This window comes from Silurus meridionalis, chromosome 4 (genome assembly GCF_014805685.1).
Source record: "Silurus meridionalis isolate SWU-2019-XX chromosome 4, ASM1480568v1, whole genome shotgun sequence".
In the NCBI taxonomy this organism is placed as follows: domain Eukaryota; kingdom Metazoa; phylum Chordata; class Actinopteri; order Siluriformes; family Siluridae; genus Silurus; species Silurus meridionalis.
In genome coordinates this window covers 3,847,182-3,873,439 of record NC_060887.1, presented here as the reverse complement: position 1 = coordinate 3,873,439, position 26,258 = coordinate 3,847,182, and the positions used below count along the sequence as shown (strand labels likewise).

At 39.6% G+C, this 26,258-nt stretch overlaps 2 protein-coding genes, 2 long non-coding RNA genes, 2 other non-coding genes and 1 pseudogene across 10 annotated transcripts in view; 3 read left to right on the top strand and 4 right to left on the bottom strand.

Annotated features, from left to right (window-relative positions):
* Positions 1 to 26,258, top strand: part of LOC124384578 (zinc finger protein 850-like) — a 1,373,244-nt gene that overhangs the window by 527,598 nt on the left and 819,388 nt on the right. The window lies entirely within an intron of this gene.
* The window catches only part of LOC124384668, a 920,651-nt pseudogene that overhangs the window by 84,807 nt on the left and 809,586 nt on the right, over positions 1 to 26,258 (bottom strand).
* Positions 1 to 26,258, bottom strand: part of LOC124384657 (leucine-rich repeat flightless-interacting protein 1-like) — a 794,289-nt gene that overhangs the window by 636,806 nt on the left and 131,225 nt on the right. The window lies entirely within an intron of this gene.
* LOC124384712 lies at positions 7,085 to 7,990 on the bottom strand. Of its 2 annotated transcripts, XR_006925514.1 has the most exons (4): positions 7,898 to 7,990; positions 7,692 to 7,795; positions 7,454 to 7,607; positions 7,085 to 7,288 (listed from the first exon to the last, which is right to left on the bottom strand). It is a non-coding gene; the product is annotated as an uncharacterized LOC124384712 (long non-coding RNA). The 2 variants fall into 2 exon arrangements; XR_006925513.1 differs by having other exon boundaries at positions 7,454 to 7,795.
* LOC124384701 lies at positions 16,896 to 25,561 on the top strand. 4 transcript variants are annotated; one of them, XR_006925498.1, is made up of 6 exons: positions 16,896 to 17,107; positions 17,221 to 17,319; positions 17,472 to 17,563; positions 17,799 to 17,878; positions 18,551 to 18,766; positions 25,538 to 25,561. It is a non-coding gene; the product is annotated as an uncharacterized LOC124384701 (long non-coding RNA). The 4 variants fall into 4 exon arrangements; XR_006925499.1 differs by lacking the exon at positions 25,538 to 25,561 and adding an exon at positions 24,975 to 25,017; XR_006925497.1 differs by lacking the exon at positions 25,538 to 25,561 and adding an exon at positions 20,112 to 20,373.
* Positions 19,985 to 20,057, bottom strand: trnav-cac. Its single transcript has one exon. It is a non-coding gene; the product is annotated as a tRNA-Val (tRNA).
* On the top strand, positions 20,214 to 20,285 carry trnag-ucc. The gene has a single exon. It is a non-coding gene; the product is annotated as a tRNA-Gly (tRNA).

Genomic DNA, 26,258 nt, shown 5'->3' with positions numbered 1-26,258 from the left:
TACTCTCTTACACACTGAAGGCAGAAGCTGGTTTTTAATACATAAAGCATTTAAAGCATTTTTGTGGAAAAGAAAAGATTTAGATAGAACACTAGATTTTCCTGTGCAGTTTATCACTTGTTGATTTTGTTTACAGAGATTTACATGGATCAAATGTGATCAAATTACATGACAGACAATTCTACAGTATAGATAATACATTGGGAATGTGATATTACAGGAAAATAATCAGCATAAATAAAGTAAAATCAGTAATAGAAACTTACTTGTCTTTTTTTATATAAAGTGTGTTTTATTAAATATTTCAAAAATTATCCACAAGCAGTCTTGATTGTCCGGTCGCCAGAAAAGAGGTTGTTTGTGTACTGGTTTTCATGGAAACGGGCATGGCTTTGTGGCGTGTACAGTGGTACCTTGACCTAAGAGTTTTATCGTTCCGTGGATGAGCTCCTATCTCAAATTGCTCGCACATCAAATCAATTTTTCCCATTGAAAACACTTAAAATGGCATTAAACCTTTTCCAACCCTCAAAATGACCCCCCGTTTTTATGTTTCATTTTATTAAATTAGGAAAATACATTTCTAAATAACAAATCTTGTATAAAAACATAATAGAAAGAGTATGTAAAGATATAATAAGGTTTTATTCAGTGTATTTTCCTTGGAGATGAGACGACCTTAGCTAAAGAAAATGCCCGTGGAGTGGTGCGGGGGGTGATAAGCGGCGGAGGATGGAAAACTCAATTTTTTGCTACTCTCTCTATCACTCTTGTACACTACGTATCCCTAAACTTTTAATTTTTTACTTTTTCTTCTTTGCTTATCTTAATTTTAGTCACAATCTTCGCTTTCTCACTTTGTTTCGCCATCTAGCAGCGGCGTTTCGAGCTCGTACCTCAATTTTTTGCTCGCGTAACAAAGCAAGAAATCGACCGAGTGACCGCTCGTACCTCGGAAAACTCGTGCAATAATGCACTCGTAGGTCAAAGTACCACTGTTGTTCTGTTTTGGTTTCTATTGATTAGTGTGTAATGGAAAATTGCTGCACCAATCACGGATGCGGACGCAACCAGAGAGGCGGAGCTTCTAGTATCAACACGCCTTTGCTGTAAAAGTGATGGGAAGATCGGATCATTTTAGTGACTCGGTTCTTTGAATCTCATTTATGAAAATGAACGAACGCGCGTCCAGTAGAAAATATCACTCTTAGAGACGAATCGTTCTTCTGAGTCACATTAAAGACTCGTTCAGAATCAAGGAATCGTTCATAACCGACTCATCACTACTCTGCATCATCAGTAATGAGCTCCGGGAGAAACTCCGTGTTCCAGGTGGAGGATGAAGACCCTCTGCCGGGATGGAGCGACTGTAAGACCCCTGTAACGGTGACTTTCTAGTCTTTATGGGTTTAATTCTCTTTTCAACACCGAGACTCACACTTTAGGAACCACTGAGCTAGGCTAACTAGCCGGCTAACTAATCTTAGCTTCAATAGGTTTCATCCGCAGGTTAAATATTCTACATTTAGTGAGCTATAAATAAATTATAAATATCGTTATAAAGAATAATTAAATGTATTTGTCTTTTGGTCAATTTGTGTCAAATATTCCAAGAAACTAGTTAACACAAAAACAGCGCTAGCGAACCCGGCTAGCATGAGGCTAATGATGATGTTCTCCTACACTATTAGCCGAAAGCTCCATTTCTGCTCACTGCAACATTTCTTTTTTTCATTTTTTCCTGCAAGTCCATGAATTTGATGTTAATGATCAGGATTAGACAATAAATGAGGAACAGATCACTTTTCTTCTCTTCACTCGGTACTGATGCTCCTGATCACCTTTCCACCTGTTTGAGGCTTTTATGGGGGATTTGTTTATCAATAATAATTGTAATTACAATAATTATAAATATTGCAACTAGCTATTTTGGTAATCAATTAATCTAATGATTTTTTAGATCAATTGGATAAAAAACAAACTTATAATTAGATGTTTTGTTTATTATAACTGTATATCATTAATCATACAAAATCATTTAAGTATGAAAGATGAAGCAATTTGTGTAAATCAACATTTGTATTATATTTTACAGATGGCAAGTTGGCAAACATACTTAAAAATCTATATAAAATATAACTTTTTTAAATAATTTTTGTTTAAAAAACTACAGTAATCATCTAGAATATATAATAAATAAAATTTTGCATAATAATGAAATGATATGCATACATTAAATATATAAAAATTGAAAACAAGCATTTGAACGTAGTAAAGCCGCAGTAAATCACTTTTTAGAACAGATAAGTTACTGTTGTAGACAAATGCTATAAAAAGAGAATGAAACGGAGAAACGCAGCAAGTTAACAGACTTAATGTATAAAAAAAAAAGGAAAAATATGCATCAGTGTACAAATGCTGTTATTTACTGCTTTTAGATTTAGTGTTTGTTTGCACCGTTTTAATTAAATCATCATGATGATGTGATCGAGTCGATTGCGCAACCTGATGCTCGCGAGTCACGACAGAACAGATCCAGTGTGAGTCCCGAAGTTACAAACAAACAGTTTACACAATAACACTTCATTAAACTACACCATTTTCACATGATGAGGATCACAGCATTCACTCACAACCAATTTCATTATTGATTAGATTAGTTGTTGCAGCTCTAATAATAAATAATAAACTCAGTGTTTCAAAGAGAATAAAATCCCATAAAGTTTGGAAAGTCACTGTTCCAGCAGTCGTACAGTCGCTCTATTAAACATTTTTCTACTATTGAACATCAGGTAGCTGCTAAGTGTGTAAGTAGCAGTAGAATATAGTAGACCCTTTAGACCAGGGGGGTCCAAACGTTTTTATTTACTAAAGTCCTGTATCAGATCTGTTACATATGAATTGTGTGTTGACACGACGTCTCTCCTGAAGGTTGTCCGTTACAAGATGGAGACAAAAAGTTATGAATGTGTCCAATTTAAATCTCAAGACGTGGCAAATTTGGCAAAAGAGAATCTTGACGGCAAACTTTTTAACAGCTATAAAGTGAAATCTATTACTATAAAGTGTGGGTTTGGTCATATGAGGGGATTTCAGTCAGCATCAGGGGGTAATTTTGCTGGTGTCGGCATAAAGACTAACAGCAGTGTGTGAGAGCAGTGTCTCTGTTGTGTTACAGCTCCATCAACACTTTAAGTCTCGTAAGGAGCGCGAGACTGAGAGGAACCACCACATCCAGAGTCCAAACACTTGTCCCTCTAAAAAGTTGGACGCCGACCGCGAGGGGCCGCTTAACTATTTAGCATGCCGGAGTCTCGATCGTTATCGGAATTAACCAGGCAAATTGCTCCACCAACTAAGAACGGCCATGCACCACCACCCAGCTCAAGATCCAGCTGTGGAGGAAAAACCAGCTGCAGCTCAAGTTCCAGCTGTGGAGGAGAAACCAGCTGCAGCTCAAGTTCCAGCTGTGGAGGAGAAACCAGCTGCAGCTCAAGTTCCAGCTGTGGAGGAGAAACCAGCTGCAGCTCAAGTTCCAGCTGTGGAGGAGAAACCAGCTGCAGCTCAAGATCCAGCTGTGGAGGAGAAACCAGCACGAGTTTACAATTCAGTTTAAGCTCCTTCAGCATCTGTGAGTAAAGACCAGATCTACAAGCACACAACATTAACAACAACACACACACACACACACACACACACACACACACACACACACACACAAACGCTCAGTTTAATACCATGTGGTTCTATTGATTGTATGTATCTATCTATGTATGTGATTGTATACAGTGGGTACGGAAAGTATTCTGACCCCCTCAATTTTTTCACTCTGTTATATTGCAGCCATTTGCTAAAATCATTTAAGTTCATTTCTTTTCCTCAATAATGTACACACAGCACCCCATATTTACAGAAAAACACAGATTTTGAAGAAATGAACTGAAATGATTTTAGCAAATGGCTGCAATATAACAGAGTGAAAAAATTGAGGGGGTCAGAATACTTTCCGTACCCACTGTATGTTTGTGTAGAACGTGTCTGTAATGTTTGTGTGGAACGTGTCTGTAACGTTTGTGTGGAACGTGGCCTACACATTTCCACCCCGTTTTGTGTGGATCAGATTTAGTGGTGTCACCGTGATAAACACAAACTTTTGTCATCTCAGTGCGCCAGTGCAAAAGCTTTTCTTGCCCAATGTGGGGAAGGAATTAAATACCCTAAGATGAAGTGTTAGCCACAAAAACGAAGAGGTTCAGAAAGATCTTTTTAAACTTCTTGGACGTTGCTGCCACCAAGTCTTACATCATACACAAGGAACTACGACAACAGGAACAATACGGTGTCTGTAGAACAACATGTTGCTCTGCGTGACGTATTGCAGTGAATTTGTTTCTTTTTTTGTCACTCGGTTAAAATCAGACACATTATTCAGGACATTCAGAGCATTAACTCAGAATATTTAGGAAGTGCGGTATTCAGCTGAGGCAAGAACTCTTACATGATGACTTTTTAATGAGATTTAATGTAATGGCCGAGAGTTTAAGGTGTTGGATGTGAAATCCAAAGGGTTTATTTGTTTCAGCGCAGTGTAAAAGATGCAAAACTGTTTTACATCTCATGATATTTAGACTGAGGGTCTCACCGCCCTGTTTGACAAACGAGAGGATTTTAACATGTGCTGTCACGTGACCACACACGCACACGGCCAAGACTCAGCGATTACCTGCTCCACCCTGTTACATGAAAGCACCAGCACACGGGCCGCAGTCAAAACATAATGTCTCTTATTATGTACTAAATTACTGACAAACAACAACAGATTCAAGTATCTATAAAAAATGTTTCTCATACGTGCATTACATTTACATTAATGTGTTTTTTCCTGAGCTCATCAGTGCAGTATGTTGCATCACTTTTCATGCTGTCGTCTATTATGATGTACAATATTACAAACAACAGCAGCGGATTCATAGATCTTTAAAGAAAATATTTGTACATGCATTACGCTTCTGTGTTTGTTTAATGTAATAATCACTTATATCATGATGCTGTCTCATCTGTGGCGGTAGAGGACGATGAGTGGACGTCTCATCTGCGGCGGTAGTGGACGATGAGTGGACGTCTCGTCTGCGGCGGTAGAGGACGATGAGTGGACGTCTCGTCTGCGGCGGTAGAGGATGATGAGTGGACGTCTCGTCTGCGGCGGTAGAGGATGATGAGTGGACGTCTCGTCTGCGGCGGTAGAGGATGATGAGTGGGCGTCTCGTCTGCGGCGGTAGAGGACAATAAGTGGACGTCTGTCTGTGGCGGTAGAGGATGATGAGTGGGCGTCTCGTCTGTGGCGGTAGAGGACAATAAGTGGACGTCTCGTCTGTGGCGGTAGAGGACGATAAGTGGACGTCTCGTCTGTGGCGGTAGAGGATGATGAGTGGACGTCTCGACTGCGGCGGTTTAGCAGCACTGGGGTTTGGCTCTGAAGCTGGAAACACACCTGTTCCCCATCAGAAGAAATGGTTCGATCTGTTTTATAAGGTATGTGCTGTTAAAATGTATAAATGAAAATGATTAAACACAGGTACCATAACCTAAAGGTCTTTATTTGTACAGAGGGAGAAATGTCCAGTGCAGGTCCACGACCAGTCAAAACTTTCCGGTGGACCACAGAAACGTCTTTGTGGATTCCACCCTCCTAAAGTGTTCATTTCAGACTTTCAGGTGATCATCTCTTTCATGTCACGTCACTGTGGACCTGCACAACTATATTTGTGACCACACTCATGTGCTTTAAATGTCCTCTGTCCCCCTAATCATATATAACAATGTTTGCTTTATCTATTCCATGTCTCATCCAGTTATTAAATAGAGGAACCACTGAGATCATTGTAAAAGGTCTGAATGTTAGATTTTCAATGTTTCTTCTTATTTAGATCTGTAAAAAATACCAAGACTAAAAGGTAAATAAAACCTGTGTTCCACACTCTTTATTGTTCTTTTACCAGGTCGTAAGTGTTCCACCTGCTTTACTCCACTCCTACTGCTGTAGCGCCCCCTACCTCCACCCCCACCATTATACAGCCTGCACTTACATTATCACTGCTTATTCATTATTTTTATATTTTATAGTCATATTGTCTTTTATTGGATTTTCATTATTTTACATGTGCTTTTTTACTTTACAAAGTCACAGTTTGCTGGATCCTTCAGCAACAATTCAGCAGCCAAACCTAATGTAAATGTACCAATGCAGATTCATGTCATTTAAAAAGCACTTCATGTGTCATTATCATCATCAGCATTATTATTATTATGCTTAAATTATAATATACAATATGTGTCTTTACAGCCTGGTAGTCAAAGTCCATCTCCTTCATCCAGTCCTTCATCTGCATCCAGTCCTGCTGTTTCTTCCAGTTCTGCTCCTTTAATTATTTCTCCTGGTGTTTTGAGTCATTCAGAGACGTGTTAATGTTACAGTTTATAAATATTGTTTGCTAATATTATATAGTTGTGTTATGATTCTACATTTGTGGATTTAATATTTGTATCTATTGTTGTTTATTATTAGGTTGTTTTTTTAAACCCACTTTGGAACTTTTATTCATAAATGTTTATATTTATTGTTAAATCCCCTTACTAATATTTACATCATTTGGAAATTGTATTTGTATTTTTGTGTGTTTGCATTATTATACTTCATCATGTGACATTTTGTAGCATTTTCAGTCATTAAAAATAAAATGTTTTATTGTTTATAGAACAGTGACTCATAAATTATTCTGTGAACCTGCTGAACCTAATAATAATAATAATAATAATAATAATAATAATAATATTATTATTATTATTATTATTATTAAGTAGAATAAAGTAAACATATAACATTAATACAAACCATGTCCCATATAATGAAAAGAGACTTTTGATAAAATAAGTGTTAAAGTTAAATAAGTACATTAAGAAAACAATGCATACATTTTAAGTACTTTATTATTGCAATTTCCAGCAAAATATTACATCACACAGTAACAAGAGATTTATTTTCATTCACATTCACATGCAAAGAAAAAATTAATGAAATGAGGAAAAAAATACAAACAGAAACCACATCAGGAACTTATTGAGCGCCATAACCGACCACGTGACCACTAGGCTGCTTTTCAGGCCAAGTGATGGCGCTACATGCTCTGTACAAGTCTGTGATGAAAATCTACAAATGTTTCACGGATTCTTTCATTCCGTCGTACTTCACCTTCATGGTACAGTAAACATCCTGGTACTGTTCCCACTCCTAAAACACAACCATGGAACAGAGGAGCTTTAAACTTTACATCCATTCAATCAACAAGAAACTCAGCATCTCCAACTAGAAATACAATTTTTCTTCTCTTCAAGTTCATACAGCATGTGGAGGAACTCATCATGTACTGCTTAATGCAAGGAGTTTCCCACTTACTGCCATTAACCTGCTGCACTTCCTGTTAGTCTGAAGAAGCTCTTCCTCTTTCAGCTCAGCTGAGGCTACAGTAAGTCCATGTCTGATACCAGTTTGTAGATCTCTTTCTGTAGCTGAACACTGGACTCCAGCACCTGCTCGTGTTTCTTCTCAGCTTCATCCAGAAGACCTGGAAGTTTTACAAGAAAAAGCTTGTTGGTTTAATTGACGTCTACACACACATTTAAACACTTGATACCTGTAGTGACTCCTTGCTGTAGGTTACAGTTTCCCTCAGATGATTGTACTGGTACTTCAGGACACTGTGAGTCTCTCACTCCTGCTCACACTCCTAAAACACTGCTATGAGGAAGAGGATCACGGATTCAGTCATTAATGTTCACATCCACAATGAGACTCTTCATTCGGCTGTACAATCATTTACACCAGGATTACGTTTCTCACCTTGGTGTTGATCACACACTCTCTGTGTGTCTCACTGAGCCGTTCCTCCAACTCCATCACTCTGTCCTCCAGGTTGGACCTCTCGCTGTCCACCGGTACACGGACAGCAGACTGCAGTTCACTGGAAGTATTTAATGTTTTTCTGATGAACACAGAACAAATCAGCAGCCTCTGTGGTGATATTTCACTTATTGTTCTCTATAAAAATAAATGTGTGGTAGACTTATCACCATGTGTTCTCACATTCATAAATATACACCCAAAAAGTGTAGAATAATCACACAGATAGATAAAGTAACATCACAAAGATTTGAGTGAGAAAAATACATTTAAAAGTCTTCTTATTTCAGCTGCTACCGTTAGGGGGCGCCACAACGTCATATTTTTCTACACTACCCTGATTTACATTTCTGTCTCGTGGTGAAAAAAATAATTATATAATATATAAGAAATTTATATCGAAATAAATTAACTTTTCATAAATTTAGGAGAAACCCACCACTTCAATGAGATTACAATAAAGAAAGAGAAGAGGAGGAATCAGGACAGGAAGTGACATCAGCTTCTATTATCAAGGCATTTAAGAGAAGCACCCATTTTGATCAGGTAACTACATTTTTAAACACAGATATGAGTATAAACATGACAAATCAACAGTTTTGTATGAGTTGAAACAGGACATGTAAATGTAACAGGGTAAATTATACACCTGTAACATCTATAGGTTTAAAACGAGGAAAAGGGTTGTTACGTCACAGGCGATGTGGGCGTGGCTAAATAACGCTGATGTGAAGCGCAATCCAGAGATTCATCGTGTTTCATCTGTGAGTTTCTCCATCAAACTATTTTCTATTCAACATGTTTCTATTATTTATACTGTCATTTTCTTATAGGAAAGTTTTTTATACTTTTGAAGACTTTTATGAAGTATTTCTTCCCGTGATGCATTGCGGGATGCATAAATTAACCAGTTAAAATATATATATATATATATATATACAGTGGAACCCGGTTATGTCGATGTCCTAGGGGGTCGCCAAAAAGCATCGAGGTAACCGATGATCGAGATAAACAAAAATCAAAATGGCGGCAGTATATTAACGTGCTTGAAATTTCTTTATGTACACGATGTGCGTTAATAAATGAGAATGTGCATGCACGTGTTTTTGGAGGGTTTTGCCGCGATTTGTTTGATGGTCATGCTATAAAAATGTACATACGTTTGTTAACAACAAAAGGCATAAGTGCACCTACTAACAGCAGAGATTTACCAGTATACAATACAAACCACCGTCCATTCTCCATCCAAACCTTTATTATATTCTCCAACATTATAAACACACAGATCACTCAAAAAAAAACAGCGGCTGCACAGTGCCGTCTCACATTTAGTCCACATGTGGAAAGAAAAGAAAAACATAACTAAGTGTATGATAACGTATGACCATCAGGCTGAAGTAATCCACACAAACACACAAAGCAAAGTGTCCGAAAAAACTTACAACCGCGATGCCGAGGGGGAGATAAGCCGAGAGAGAGAGAGTTTGTGAATGGAATGGCGCACGCGAAGCCGGAAAAAAACCCCGGAAGATCCAAAACGAACCGGAAACCAAAAACGAGGGACAGAAAAGTCTCAAACGTGAACGGCCGAAAGGGGCGTGGCAGGTGCTTTCTCGGCCGCTTTCTCTGAAGCTCCCGCCTTCAACTTCTTACCGAGAGAACCGTGCTCCTTACCCTGCTCGCCCGCGCGCTCCGTAAGGAGCACGGCTCTCTCGATAAGGAGCGACGGTAAGCAGTTGAAGCCTGGGCGCGCGTTCCGTTCTTCGCATAACATTTAACAAAAAAATGCATATGTGCACTTACTAACAGCAGAAATTCACCAGTATACAATACAACACCTGTAGTATCTGTAAGGTTTGATTTTTTCACCACTTTCGCGAGTTCTTCTGCGTCTGCACAGTGCCAATCGACATAACTGACGTTAAAATTTCTAATTTTTCCCCCTATTGTGCTCGAGATATCAGGGTTCCGTGACATAAAAAAAGTCGACATAACCGATGAAAAATGCGTAGAAAAAGCGAGAATTTGGCGGTTCCACTTCAAAAACGTCGACTTAATAGGGTTGTCGAGGTAACCGAGGGCGAGATAACCGGGTTCCACTGTATATATAAAATATAATTAAATTAATTGAGTGAACTTTTCCTCTACAATGATCGTGTCAATTGTAAAGATCTCTTGGTATAAATACAGTATGTATGGAGTTCATCTGCTGGAAGTTCATGTTTAATGCTGCATGTTTTATAGGATTTATGAGCTGAATAAATGTTTTGATATTGGTTTAGTTTTAAAAACACTTCTGTCGAGAAATTACAGACTCAATCATAGACAGTATTCCACAATCTCACACCATGGCTGTATAATAATTGCATGTGCACATTTAGTACTTATAATTCATTGTTGATATATTTGTCTAGAATACATTCAGAGAAAAATGTGGTACTTGAAGACGGTAAATATTTGGCAGTTAATTACGCATTTCACTTTAAGCAGCTATTTGTGGAAAGGGACATGTTTATTTATTTGAATTCCCTACATGCAATGCCCCCCTAACCCTAACCCTAACTGTAACTCTACCTCCCCACCAGGTGTGGTGCCACTGTGCACTGCATATTACTGCATACCCCATATTTGCACCCCTGGTCAGACACTGTGAATGACACACATGTGGTACATGCACACAGCTCCAGCCTGCTCTCTCTGCTGCTTTGCATGACTCTGTGTTGTTGCATTTCAAAACAAATGTATCATTAACAGTAGGAAAGGCTTTTTGCTGGTTAAGAATCGGACACATGTGAAACTCACATACTGGTGCTGTATTTAATAAATCGTGTTTGTAAAGCAAATAAACCAGATTGTGGTGTGTGTGTGTGTGTGTGTGTGTTTGATTTTCAGCTCTCGAACAGACATGGATCGCTCTCCTTATGCCCCTGACAGCCCCACGGAGCCCACAGCGCCTTCTACAGCACCATGCACAACACCCTGCACCACCACCACGTCTTGCACCATGGAGGTCTCTGAAGCCCAGGTTTTCTGTAATGATGACCTCCCAGAGCTGGAGTGTGCCGTGTGTTTCAGTCAGTTCAACAACGTCTTCAACACACCCAAAGTGCTGCAATGTGGCCACACCTTCTGCCTGGAGTGCCTCGCACGCATCAACATAAAATCCTCTCAGCCCGACAGCCTGCAGTGCCCTCTGTGCAGAGCGTACACCCCTGTGCCCACCCTGGGCCTCCCTAAACTGGCGACAGACAGCGTGGTGCTGTCCTGCCTCCCCGAGGCCATGCAGCGTGTCTACAGCATCCACTTCAACCGCAACAGAGGCAAGCTGCAGTTGAAGGCATCCCCAGCTCTGTCCCACCTTCCCCGAACCGTCAGCACCGCAGCCTGGACCTCGGGGAGCAAGTCAACACTGAGCTGGAACAGTATCCACCCAGCGGTGTCTGCCCCCGCTTCATCCTGATCATGGAGATAGCATTCCTTATCATCGGTTTCTGCCTCCTTTTCTTAGTTTTCACTTACACAATTTAAAGCCAGAGATTGGCTTACATGCACACGATTTACCTTGACTGTTGATTTGTGTAAAGCTGCTTTGAGACAATGTCTGCTGTGAAAAGCGCTATAGAAAAAAACTTGACTTGACTTGTTAGTGTTAAGATGTTTCTCACACAGTTTCACACACACATTCCTTTGTCTGTTCAGTGTCTATAGAATATTTACGATGTTAGTCTGTAAGGTAAACAGGGAGTCTATTTCGGGCTCACACATCTCCGGCTAGTATATCCTCTTGTCTAAACAGGAAACAAGTTTCGGTCAGAATTTTCTCTTCCCTGTGTGTATATACACGTTCTGCTGCCTGCAATAAACAGAAGAGGAAGCATTTGCTGTGTGCCGTGTAGTTCTTCTTCCTGATATCAGAAAGGCCTACAGGCATAGCAGGTCATATGGAAAACCTCTCCAAGAATTAAGTTTTGTTTGGGCATGATAAAAATCTAACAGTTTTGGTGTCAGAAGCGAGATACTTTCAGCAATATCCAAAGGGAAATCACGCATCAAGGTAAGTTTTAAGATACTTCCTTGTTTGCGGGGATTGTCCCGTATACCAGCCAATAGGGCTGCATATGTGTTTGTGTCTTGGTTATGCATTAATTGTTGAATTAATGATAATTTCCTTTGGAGGGATGATTTTGTCACGACATTGGTTTCCTCACCTTAGATGTAAGATGCAAGATTAGATGACGTTTTTTACGGTCTGTCTAGTACAGGCGATACTGTCTGAAGTATCCAAAAGAATCCACGATAATTTTTATATGCCCTAAAAAATAGATTTATGAAAAATTAATTGTTTAAAAAAAAAAAAAAAAAAAGTGAGAGAAAAGGAACTAAAGAAAAACAGACATTTTGAAAAGACTTCAATCTTGTTTTGGTTTTATAGTCGATTTTTTTTCTCCTAACTTACAAAATTTGTGATCCAATTGGAGAGACTGGATTACTCTTTTTGTTTGAAGACTGCGATCCCCCTGGTGCCTTGCGCAGCTGTATTGTCTAAGTGTTATGTGTTGTGTGTATTGTCTATGTATTAAGTGTTGTGTGTCTGTTCTTTGTTCTGTGTAAAGATTGGATGTATAGGAATTGTGCTGGTTATTGAACTAATCCTTATTTAGATCATTTGGCATCATGGAGTAAAATTGTATTACATCTAGATACTTTTTCCTAGAGATTTAGATGCTGCTTGAGGTTTCTGCTATGCTCCAGGTTAAGTTAATCCGTTATGCTCTGCACTGCAACAGGAAGTGGTGCATTTCAGCCTCAGCACAAAACTCAAGGAGGAGGTCCTAGAAAAAAGGGGAAGTTCATCTATTAGGGAATAGATAGATTTCCAATTTCATGTCCTGTAACTCACCTTTTGCCTGTAGTGACACCGACTGGTACAATTTTTATCATAGCTTTACAATAATTCCAAACTCGCCTTTAAACCTTTTAGGAAGAGATATGATGCACAAAATGAGAATGGAAATTCTGTTTTTTGAAACCAATGTCTCCCTGTCTTTTTCTTCTGTCCTTATGCTATCAACTGAGCCACAGAGGTCCTGCCTGATGAACCAAATTTAGGTGAAGTTAACCCTAAATTATGGGCCTCTCACAAAGATGAGGCAGGTTTAATCCAGGTAAAACCGTATCATGCACTCATGAAAACACATCATCCGATTTTTGTTAAACAATATCCATTGTCGAAAGAGAAAAATGTTGGCATTGCTCCAGTTATTGACAATTTATTGTCACAAGGTGTTTTGATCGAGACACATTCACCGTATAACACATCGATTAATCCTGTCTTGAAGGCAGATAAAAAATGCTGGAGGCTAACACAAGATTTACGTGAGATTAATAAATTAGTTATTCCGTTAGCTCCTTTGGTGCCCGATGTAGCTACCATTGTTAACTCTATACCAGCGACTCACAGAATTTTTTTACTGTGATTGATCTTTGTTCTGCTTTTTTCAGTGTCCCTTTGGCCTCAGAGACGCAGCCACTTTTCGCATTTACCTATAGGGGACGTCAATTCACCTGGACCCGTCTTCCTCAGGGTTTTGTTGACTCGCCAGCCGTATTCTCCGCTGTAGTGCACAGAACTTTGGCTGATATCCACCTTCCAGAAACAACCTGGATCCTTCAATACGCAAATGACATCCTTATCACATGACTGACTGAGCAGGACTGCTACACAGCATCAGTGATTGTCTGCAATGTCCTGGCTCAGGCTGGATTTATAGCTTCACACCAGAAACTACAGTGGGTGAAGAGAAAGGTCTCATATCTGGGCCATGTGATCTCAGAAGGCCAACGTAAGATATCGCAGGACCGAGTGCAGCTTGTGACTGGGTTTTCAAGACCTCAGACTGTGAAACAGATGCAGAGCTTCTTGGGACTGGTGAACTAATGCAGAGCATGGATCCCTGACTGCGCACATCATGATAAAATTTTGCGTAGTGCTATTGATCACAAAGCTCCTCCATCACATCTCATTCTGTGGAGTCATGAAATGACTGACAGTTTTGCTGCCCTCAAGAAGGCTATACAGTCTGCTCCAGCTCTAGGTCTTCCGAATAATGCTAAGCCTTTTCACCTCTATGTGCACGAACGTATTAGTACGGTTGCGGGGATCCTAGCCCAGGAACACGGTGACAGATATCGCCTGTTGTGTATCTTTCTAAATCTTTAGACAACATAGCACAAGGGTTGCCCTCGTGCTTGCGTGCAGTGGCTGCTGCGGCTCTGATGGTCCGGGATGCTGAGAAAACGGTGCTGTCACATCCTTTGATACTGTACACCTCACATCAGGTAACAGCTATTTTACACAACATATGACAGCACAACGTAGATCTGGGTTTGGGACCACACTTTTGGCAATGGAAAACGTAACTATTAAGCCTTCTTCTCAGCCGCATTCAGCTGTGTAGCTCTGCGTGATCTGCTAGACGATATTGACTTAGATGGTTTTGACGACACATGATTGCCTTGAACACATTGAAAAGAGACCTCTAGTAGGCCCGATCTTTTAGATATGGCCCTGGAAGAGGGGGATTGTCTATATGTAGATGGTTCATGTTCAAAACCTTCTGATGGTGTGTATTTATGTGGATAAGCGGTTGTAAGATTACCTGATGTAATAGTTGAAGCTAAATCATTACCATACACATCTGCACAAGCTGCAGAGTTGGTCGCATTACAAGAGCATGTCAGTTGTCTGAAGGTGACTATATACACTGATTGTGCATGATTTTGCCGAAACATGGAAGCAAAGAGACTTTAAAACAGCTGATGGAAAGCCCATAGCACATTTTAATCTCATAGGTGACCTTTTAAATGCTGTTCAACTCCCTGCCAAAGTGGCCATAGTGAAGGTTAAAGGACATGCCGTAGGTGATTCAGAGGAAATTCAGGGAAATACGTTAGCGGATAAAGTAGCTAAGGAAGCAGCAAAACAACCAGTAGATTTGGACACAGTACATACAAATCCTGAGATCTCGATGATGTCACATATCTCCAATATACCAGACATTGACCTAAAAATACTTCAAAGTCAGCCTACTGAGGAGGACATCAAGTATTGGGCTTCCAAACAATGTAAATCAGATTCTGCTGGGATCATTAGAGATGTAGATGGCAAAATTGCTCTTCCCAAACTAGCCTTAATAGTGTTGGTGAAGCATTATCATGGGATGTCACACATTAGCATAGCAAAAGTCATACAGGCTATAAATGCATTATACTGTATTGCTGATGTAGCTAAAACAACCAAGCTAGTGTTGGATTCATGTTTGACTTGTGCCAAAACTAACGTACATCGACCTGTACAACATACTGCGCTTACTTTTCCTGAAGCCCCTTTCCAACACCTACAGATAGATTTTACACATATGCCAGCTGTAGGAAATTTGAGATATCTGTTGGTTATAGTTGACAGATTCAGTAAGTGGCCAGAAGCATTTGCATGTGCTACAGAGAATGCTAAAACGGTTGTCAAAATATTAACAAAGAGATCATCTCTAGGTTTGGTATTCCTAGTGTGAATAAAAGTGATAACGGCACACCTTTTGCTTCAAGGTAACACAACTTTTGGCTAAAAGCTTAGCAATTGATTGGCATTTTAATATTCCCTATCACCCACTGTCAGCTGGAGTGGTAGAGAGAACAAACAGAACCATTAAGGAACGTATTACTAAAGCCTGCATTGAAACAGGCCAAAATTGGACTGTTGTTCTGCCTGCAGTACTCACAGAAATGAGAATGACCCCATCTTCAACTACCAAACTGTCACCTTTTGAAATTCTAATGGGCCGGCCTTTCCCGACCCCATGGGTCAGGGGACGCACTGGCATTTCTTCCTTAGGTAACCTGGAAGTGATGGTGGACGACTACGTTTCTGCCCTGGTTGAGAAATTAAATTCTATCAGTGCTGATGTCTCACTAACTCTTTCTCTGCCCACAGATAAGCCAACACACCCTTTTGTGCCTAATCAGCAGGTCCTGATAAGAAGTCTGAAGCCTACCAAGGTCGGTGAGCCAAAGTATCTGGGTCCAGCGAATGTTCTAGCTTTAACCAGAACTGGAGTTCTGACTGATCATCAGCCACAGTGGATACACGCAAGCAGGATCAAAACAGCACCCACTTAATCTGTGCACTAATTGGTCTGTTGGTCTAAGAAGCCTACCTAAGTGAGTATTCAGGGCTGAAACAGTTGAGAGCCCACGGAAAGATCCTTTCTTTATAGTAGAAAGGGGGCCACCTCCGGGGTGAAGATCTGACTCACTTAACTGTTTAGTTTAGCTCACCCTGATACCTGCTCTAGGTCTAAATTCTATAACTATATGTGCATAGTTGTAACTAGACTCCGAATTTTCCTTATTCTCTTTAAAAACATTATTCAGAGAAGAGATTGTACCTGTATACCTTATAATACTGCTAATAGACATACTGAGCAAGCACTGAGAAATAAATGTCTCATGATGTCTTGGAGAACGTGAAACATCTGCTGAACAAAGTTTTTTTGAGAAGATTAAGAGTATGTTTTTGTTTGTCTTTATCTTTTCATTTGCAGTTTGTGTCACTGATTCTGTTCCAAGGATGAACATCCTATGTATAGGTGTGTGATGCTAAATCATAAATGATTTAAAGTGGCCATTGTTAGTGTTAAGATGGTTTTCACACTGTTTCACACACATTCCTTTGTCTGCTCAGTGTCTATAGAATATTTACGATGTTAGTCTTTAAGGTAAACAGGGAGTCCTTATCTGGACTCACACATCGCCAGCTAGTATATCCTCTTGTCTAAACAGGAAACAACTAGGTCAGGTTTCTTTTCTTTGTATGTGTATATAAACGTTCTGCCGCCTGCAATAAACTGAAGAGGAAGCATTTGCTGTGTGCGGTGTGATTCTTCCCTGATCAGAAAGGCACTACGGGTATCGCAGATCGTATGGAAAACCTCTCCACGAATTAAGTTTCGTTTGGGCATGATAAAAATCTAACAGTTTGTTTTTAATTGTTGATTTCTTGTGAATTCCAGTGAATTTAGCAAACCACTACTTCCTGTGGCAAGAGCCGGCATATTATTTGCAGAAATATTGCAGCTTCTCTGCAAACACAGGGTGAGCTGTGAGATCTTCTATAGAACATGACTGAAAAAAGGAAAGTGTTTTGTCATACTAGTTGAAACAGGTTCTTTTTTGTTCAAGTCATTGCTGTGTTTTCTTCACTTTAGAGCCAAAAGGAAGTGGAGGCCTTATGGAGGGACTCTAAACTGAGCTGGGCTGATTTTCTTCCTGAAACCGTGGATGGGAACAACTTCATTACTGAGCAGGTGTTGGCAGCATTGTGTTGGTTGGGTAGACTTGATGCAGTTTAATTTCTAAACCAGCACAAATGCTGCCTTTAAGAAGAACATCTTCAGTGGGTTTTTTCTCGTCCTGGTATCATAAGTGTAGATAAACATGGGTTGTGTTTAATTGACAGACCTGATGAAGTCTGATGATCTGAAGAGGGTGGAGCTGAGACTTCAGACAGCAGACGGACTTCTGAGGAGGAACATCAACACCACACGAGAGGTTAGAGGTCACCAACCTGTAATTAATCCTGGAGGAATTAAGTGTGATTAGAGAGATAGTGATTTAAATGTGTGTGTGTGTGTGTGTGTGTGTGTGTGTGTGTGTGTGTGTGTGTGTGTGTGTGTGCATGTGTGTACTAAAAAATTTATTTAATTTGTTTGTTGTGTGAATTGCCAATTTATTATTATTTATTTTTATATTGTATTTATGTATGTGTGTCTGCCTTTGAGCACAGGTGAGAACTCGTTCGATGTCCAGCTGCGAGAGAGAAAAGCGGCGCTGGAAACATCCCGGGCGGACGCTCACTCGTCCCAGGTAAATTCCCGGGTTGAACCTAACGCTCCCAGCACCTCAACTCCGCGTGTTCCTCTGCCCAGGTCCAGCGCACCTACAACGCGGCCCGCCTGGGTATCGTTCACAAGGCATCTGAAAAATTTCAAAAACCTGTGCTGGACTCTTTCAGAGAGACATCAAATGTTCCAGGTCTTCCTTTCTGCTGGGTCAGTCAGTCCTCCAGCATTGCAAATAAAAGATGGCTTAACATTTTACAGCTTTACAGTGAGCTTTACAGTGAGCAAGTTAAAGACGCAGTCCTTCATTTTGGTTTCACTGAAAGAAATACAAAGATTCCAGTAGATGTTCAGTACAATGGCCTTGCTTACAGGAAGGGCCAGTTTTTTGTCATGAAGTATGATGAGTCAGTGGAGTTTGGTGAACTTCTGCTGATTTTTGTTAAGGATGATTCAGCTCTTCATTTTCTCATGAGTCCTCAGTTTCTGATGCTGAATTTATTTCTTACTACCACATGTACTCAGTAAAAAAAGACAGAGTGCAGACTCATCAGTGAACTGATTTTCTTGTGGACATTGTCATCTTATGTGAAAAATGGTTACCAGATTATTCCACTGAAGCACAGCATCTTGTCAGACTGAATGCCTTCATTTCATTTGGCCAGAGACCAAACTCTTTGTTAGTGTGTCTTCACAGATATGGCTGAATCACAGCTGCTAAAGAACATAGGGGATGTGATAGCAGGAGTGCTTCTGGACCTTCCTGATCAACTTGATAAGTCCGTTGAAGATACTTTAAAAACACTTGGTGCGGCAACCACAGATGATTTAAAGAACGTCACAGAAAACAATTTGCTGCCAGTGTTAAAGCCCATACAAGCACGAAGACTGGTTGCTGCCTGGACCCAAAATAGTGAGTATAGAACAATGTCACCACACCACCCAATGGCACACTTGTTAACATGCTGTTAAGGTTAGAATATGAATTTTTATGAGTCTAATGATGATGTGATCATCATTATTTCCTGAATAAATAAATGTTGTTATTATGCAATAGGAGGCTGTTTTAAAAATTTCAGCTCAGAAGCTCAGCCAGTAAGATCATTCATCCTATGATGGATGTAACTATTGAAGATGGATCCTGCCTTAATTGGTAATAAAAAAATAACTAAATACATGGCTTGATTAATTATTGTGCCAATTACAGCATCCAAAAAAGAAACTTTACCAACTTATTTTATTATACATGGACATAGATCAATATTTATCATTTTCAGTTTTAATTTAAAATTAGCACTATAATTAAATTTTTCCTTTTATTTCCAATCTTATTGTTTAATAATTACTTTCCTTTTTATGTAATATTTTTATTTGGCACATTATTTACTTTATCAAGCCATTTTTTATTTGTTTACTACCAATATTGGCAGCGTTCATCCTCCAAATTGTTTCAAGTATCTGCATTATATATATAACTGACATTGAAGCCCTTCACCTCCGCCATCTGCCTGATGTTTAGCAGTTATTACTGCTTTAACACACACTACCCAGTGGAGCTACGATCAACACTGGAGTTTCTCCAACGCTAATATTCTGTTTTATGAACACCTTTTTGGATTTATCAAACGACAAGATTTGGTAAAGTTCCTGTTCATGTTTTTTGCTTGTTAGTTCCAGGAGTTTCTTAGATGATAATTTTCTTACAGTAATTGTGCATTCTAATGATGTAAAAAGGGGCTGCATGTACATCACTAGCTAGCATTTTATAAATCAAACACTTCTGTAAAGTTTTCCTTTTTTTCAGTTACATGATGCAGTTTGAAGATGTAGAGTTTCAGCTTTACTGCACAGTTCTGTGTAAAATAAGTCAGTCATTTTTTTCCAGGAATTTCTTGAATTCAGATTTTATTGAAATATATTTTTTTTTTTTCCTATAACTGCATTTGCATATTTTAAAATGAGGAACATTTAACTTGTTTGAACATTTTTGTAGTTCAAACAGCAGCAATAACACTTAAAGCACTACACTACAGAAACAATATGAAAGAAAGTTTTCTACATTTCTCTAATGCTGTCGAGTAACACAGTTTACAGGCCTAAGAATGTAACACTAGCTTCAAAATCACAACCTTGTTTCTGCCTGGTGTCGAACCAGGGACCTTTCACGTGTGAGGTGAACGTGATGACCACTACACTACAGAAACTACCACAGGGAAAAGCTTCTTGGTCACTGTTTGCACTTTTACATACATTCGCAGTTGCAGTAGAGCAGGAGAATGAACCGGTTTGCTGAGAAGTTCAAAACAACCAACGTTCTTCTAGCATGGATTCATTCGGCGATGTTCGCCCCTGCCAGCGTGGCGTTGGTGGTATAGTGGTGAGCATAGCTGCCTTCCAAGCAGTCGACCCGGGTTCGATTCCCGGCCAAAGCAAAACCTTTAGTGATTATGTTCAGTTACCAAAGTAACAACCTCTAAGCAGTCTTGCTTTTATTTGCTTCCCCTGAACACTTGGCGTTTGTGTATTAGATGGACCCGCCTGTCATCATAGACACCGGCAAAACATTTCAAAATCACTTAGCTTCTTCTTCTTATTATTATTATTATCCAACTCTTTTTTATTGATGCATTCAAACAGAAAGACACTCAGGCGAGAAAGACAATGGAACAGTGTTTAATTTAGTCCAAAAACAAGAAATTGGTCTCTCTCTTTCTAAGTTATACATATAATCACAATCATGAATGTGAGCATCAAGAACAGGAGAAAGAAAGAAAGAAAAAAAATAATAAAACAAAATAAAAGATTTGCACCTAAGTACATGAACACTCTCTAAGATATATGTTTTCCTTTCTCTTTTCTACATCTACCAAGAAGTCAGGGACAAGGGGAAGAGCTCAAAAAGGCTAAACAAAGAGAACACGATTTTATTTTCCTCTTTCTCTTAAATACAATAAGAATGGTTGCCAGGTGGTGTAAAACCTTTCCGTAATACTAAGTAATGTAAATCTGATCTTTTCTATTTGAATAAACTGAGACAGGTCATGTATCTAATGAGAAGAACTGGGTGGGTGAGGATTCTTCCAGTTCAGTAATATAAGTCTCTTTGCTACTATAAAACAAAAGGCGAGCATGTTTGATTGTAAGGATGACAAGGAGGGATTTGTGGGGTTGATTCCAAATAATGCTATTAGGGGACATGGTTTAATATCTAAAATGAAGTATTTAGAGATTGATTTAAAAACTGATGTCCAGAAAGAGGTCAAGGCTGGGCAAAGCCAAAAAGTATGATAAAGAGTAGCCGGAGCCGCCGACACCCATCACTGATCACTGTATTAACGAATGACGGGCGCATATAGAGGAGGAATGTACACGACCAAGGGCCTTGGACCATTCCTCATCCGTGAAATTATAATTAAGGTCCGATTCCCAGTTACTCTTTATTTTAGAAAGCGACGAAGAGCCTGATTGAACAACGAATGATACGATAACGATAACACAAGTGAACATGCAGTTTTTATTATTGAGAAAAACAAAATCCAAAACCACAATATTTGGTTGGGCTGCCCTTAGCAGCAACAACTGCAATCAGGCGTTTGTGATAACTTGTGATGAGTCTGTTAGAGTGCTGTGGAGGAATTTTGGTCACTCATCTATGCAGAATTGTTGTAATTCAGCCACATTGAAGGGTTTTTAAGCACAAACCTTTTTTTGAAGGTCATGTCACAGCATCTCAATAGGATTCAGGTCAGGACTTTGACTAGGCTACTCCAAAGTCTTCATTTTTTCTTTCCTTAGCCGTTCAGAGGTGGACTTGCTGGTGTGTTTTGGATCATTGTCCTGCTGCAGAACCCAAGTTCACTTCAGCTTGAAGTCACAAACAGATTCTCCTTCAGGATTTTTTAGTAAACAGCAGAATTCATGGATCCATTTATTACAGCAAGTCTTCCAGGTCCTGAAGCAGCAAAACAGCCCCAGACCATCACACTACCACCACCATATTTCACTGTTGGTATGATGTTCTTTTTCTCAAATGCGGTGTTACTTTTACGCAAGGCGTGATGGGACACACACCTTACAAAAAGTTAAACTTTCGAGTATTTTCCCAAAAGTCTTGGGGATCATCAAGATGTTTTCTGGCAAAACTGAGACGAGCCTTTATGTTCTTTTGTTTAGCAGCTGTTTCAGTCTTAGATCTCTGCCGTGTAGATCATTTTTGCCGTCTCTTTCTCATGGGGGAGTCATGAACACTGACCTTAACTGAGGCAAGTGAGGCTGCAGTTCTTTGGATGTTGTTATGGGGTCTTTTGTGATCTCTTGGATGAGTCGTCGTTGTGCTCTTGGGGTAATTTTGGTCAGCCGCCACTCCTGGAAGGTCACTGTTCCATGTTTTTGCCATGTGTGAACAAAAAGTTAGCACAGTTTTAACAGGGGGGCAAACACTTTTTCACACAGGGCCATGTAGATTTGGATTTTGTTTCCTTCATTTAAAATCTGCATGTCGTGTTCACTTGTGTATCTTTTACTAATATTTAAATTAGTTTGACGATCTGAAACATTAAAGTGTGACAAACATGCAAATAAATATACACAGTGGTGTGAAAAAGTGTTTGCCCCCTTCCTGATTTTATACTACTACAAAAGTATGTACTTGATATACAATGCTATTTTTTTCTTTCTTTGTCTTCCAACAGCCATTCAGTTAAAACTTCTGAGGAGAAGTGGGTTCCACACACCAGCCATCAACCAGAAAAGAGGTTCAAGCAGTCTCCAAACTCAGCACCTGTTTCAGCTCTACCAGTAAGAGTGAAGGGGCTGGATGTTCTCTGGTTCAGGCAAACGTTCTTGTAGTTTTATTATCAAAAATACCCTTAATATATTACACAAATGCTTAACGTATAATGTAACGTTGTGTTTTGGGAAGACTATTTTAAGGAATGTAGTGATATTTTGCAATGAGCTCAGACAGCTAACGTGCTTCATTTGAAGGTCATGTCACAGCATCTCAATAGGATTCAGGTCAGGACTTTGACTAGGCTACTCCAAAGTCTTCATTTTTTCTTTCCTTAGCCGTTCAGAGGTGGACTTGCTGGTGTGTTTTGGATCATTGTCCTGCTGCAGAACCCAAGTTCACTTCAGCTTGAAGTCACAAACAGATTCTCCTTCAGGATTTTTTAGTAAACAGCAGAATTCATGGATCCATTTATTACAGCAAGTCTTCCAGGTCCTGAAGCAGCAAAACAGCCCCAGACCATCACACTACCACCACCATATTTCACTGTTGGTATGATGTTCTTTTTCTCAAATGCGGTGTTACTTTTACGCAAGGCGTGATGGGACACACACCTTACAAAAAGTTAAACTTTCGAGTATTTTCCCAAAAGTCTTGGGGATCATCAAGATGTTTTCTGGCAAAACTGAGACGAGCCTTTATGTTCTTTTTCTCAAATGCGGTGTTACTTTTACGCAAGGCGTGATGGGACACACACCTTACAAAAAGTTAAACTTTCGAGTATTTTCCCAAAAGTCTTGGGGATCATCAAGATGTTTTCTGGCAAAACTGAGACGAGCCTTTATGTTCTTTTTCTCAAATGCGGTGTTACTTTTACGCAAGGCGTGATGGGACACACACCTTACAAAAAGTTAAACTTTCGAGTATTTTCCCAAAAGTCTTGGGGATCATCAAGATGTTTTCTGGCAAAACTGAGACGAGCCTTTATGTTCTTTTTCTCAAATGCGGTGTTACTTTTACGCAAGGCGTGATGGGACACACACCTTACAAAAAGTTAAACTTTCGAGTATTTTCCCAAAAGTCTTGGGGATCATCAAGATGTTTTCTGGCAAAACTGAGACGAGCCTTTATGTTCTTTTTCTCAAATGCGGTGTTACTTTTACGCAAGGCGTGATGGGACACACACCTTACAAAAAGTTAAACTTTCGAGTATTTTCCCAAAAGTCTTGGGGATCATCAAGATGTTTTCTGGCAAAACTGAGACGAGCCTTTATGTTCTTTTTCTCAAATGCGGTGTTACTTTTACGCAAGGCGTGATGGGACACACACCTTACAAAAAGTTAAACTTTCGAGTATTTTCCCAAAAGTCTTGGGGATCATCAAGATGTTTTCTGGCAAAACTGAGACGAGCCTTTATGTTCTTTTTCTCAAATGCGGTGTTACTTTTACGCAAGGCGTGATGGGACACACACCTTACAAAAAGTTAAACTTTCGAGTATTTTCCCAAAAGTCTTGGGGATCATCAAGATGTTTTGGCTCCTTCAGAATCTACATGCCTCGACGAAGCTAGAAGCTAACCCGGTGTTCTGTTTTCATACTTCAGCTGTAAAAAGAACATGTTTAAGAGGTCAACACAACAGCAGAAGCCACTTTAGTGTTTGATTGTAAATATATTATTCAGCTTGTTTTGTTATTTATTTCAGAAATGCTTGTGATATATTCAGTTTGTGCTGCTCTGACTTTAATAAAATAGTGTTTAAAAATGACTTTGTGTTTAAGTCAGTTTTGTGTTTGTAGACCATAACACATAAAAGGGCATTACTGGGAACATTAAAGAAGGTTCTTTAAAAAAGTAACTAAAAAGTTACTTTTAACAGTAACGCATTACTTTTTGGTGTAAATAATCAACTAAGTAATTGAGTAGGAAATTAAAATCAGAGGCTCAAGAGCATGTCTCCACTGTGTGTCAAACCCAAAACCTTCTGCATGTAAAACAGACATGATGACCACTACACTCCAGTATTAACAATCAATGACTGTTTCCTCCAATGTTATAAATCACTATATTCTGCTCCTTTATCTGCTGACACTTCAACATTAGAGGCCTTTTTCAAAATGTATGTATTCCTACAATAAGTGTAGGTACAGCATTACAATTGGATGAGTTTATATCTGATACAGAAATAGCCTTAGCAAGTCTGCCTTCTGGTAAATCACCTGGAACAGGATACAAAAATCTTAGCAAAAACTCTGGCCTGCCGTCTGGAGAAAGTTCTGCCTTGTGTTATTTCACCTGAACAAACAGTCTTCATCAAGAACAGATACTCTTCTTGTAATATTGGGCGCATGTTGAATGTTATATATAACCCATCTCTATCTGACACTTCTTTAGAGGTGGAGGAGCAGAAGGTGGAGAAGCAGAAGGTGGAGGATCAAAAAGAACAGGCTGAAGTCCTTTGGACTTTTGGAGACTTTAGAGAATGTGAGAAAATGTATAACTGTGTGTAGATAATCAGGTAAAATATTATTTATGAGTCTGACTTTGTTGAAGGTGTTTATGTCTCACCATAAATCTGATTATCACGAATCACACAGCACAACTTACTCAAAAGTCTAATGCCGAATGCTTCCTGTTTTTTTACCTAAAGAAATGTAAATGAAGTGATGAACACACTGGATGTTGTTGTTCTGTAGACAGTCACACTGCTGCTGAGAAATCTGGACTGTATTGTGGATGAAGGACGTACAGCGTTCCTGAGATTTGGGACTGTCCTCACTGCACATGTCATTTATAACTACTGATCCTTACATTTTCCTTCTTCCCAGTAACTTGGGGTTTCCTCCCCGTACTCAGCTGGAGTATTTTCTGAATGTGGAGAGCTCTGATATTGTGAACCACTAACACGCTTTGATGTGCACTCTTTGCTTTGTGTTTCTGCTCGCTGTCCCGTACAGGTCATGATGGAGAACGGACGCTCAAAGACATCGGGTATGTGAAGTTTTCATGTCCTGATGAGGCTCGAGAAGACATCATGGAGATGAACGGCAGGGTGCTGGGCAGCAGGACTGTGTACTTAAGTCCCTCTCAGACCACCCAGGGACGAAGTCACGGCATGAAGGTAGAAACCATCTCGCCTTCAAAACCCTGCCCAGACCCAAGACCCAACGCCAACAAGAACATCCATCCACAGAGTGAGTCAAAGCCGTCCGATTAGTTTTGTGTTAAGTGCAGTTAAAGATTTAAAACAGAAGAGAACTATTAATGTTAGCAAATTTTACCTTCTGATTGGATGCTAACATGAGATGATTGTCTGCATCTGTAGATGTTCCAGTTGCAACTGGAACATCTGCAACTGGAACATCTACAGATCCTGGAAAAGAAAACCAGCAGCAGTGGAACAGGCGATTCACACCACAGCATCTCAGACTGGACACACAGGAACTATTCTGATTCTATTTCCAGTGTGTTTTATAGAGACTTTCATGATCTGGAGCAGGTTTTGGTCACAGCTGTGTTTGGTCACATGTAATAATTGGTTTAATACTGAGTGATTGATCAGTGTGTATTATTAAAGTCAGCAATGCAAACACACACATGCACTCAAACATTGGATGCTGAATTTGTTCTGTTTTCTGTAGGAATTAGGATTAGATCCTCTATTATACCAGAACCAGT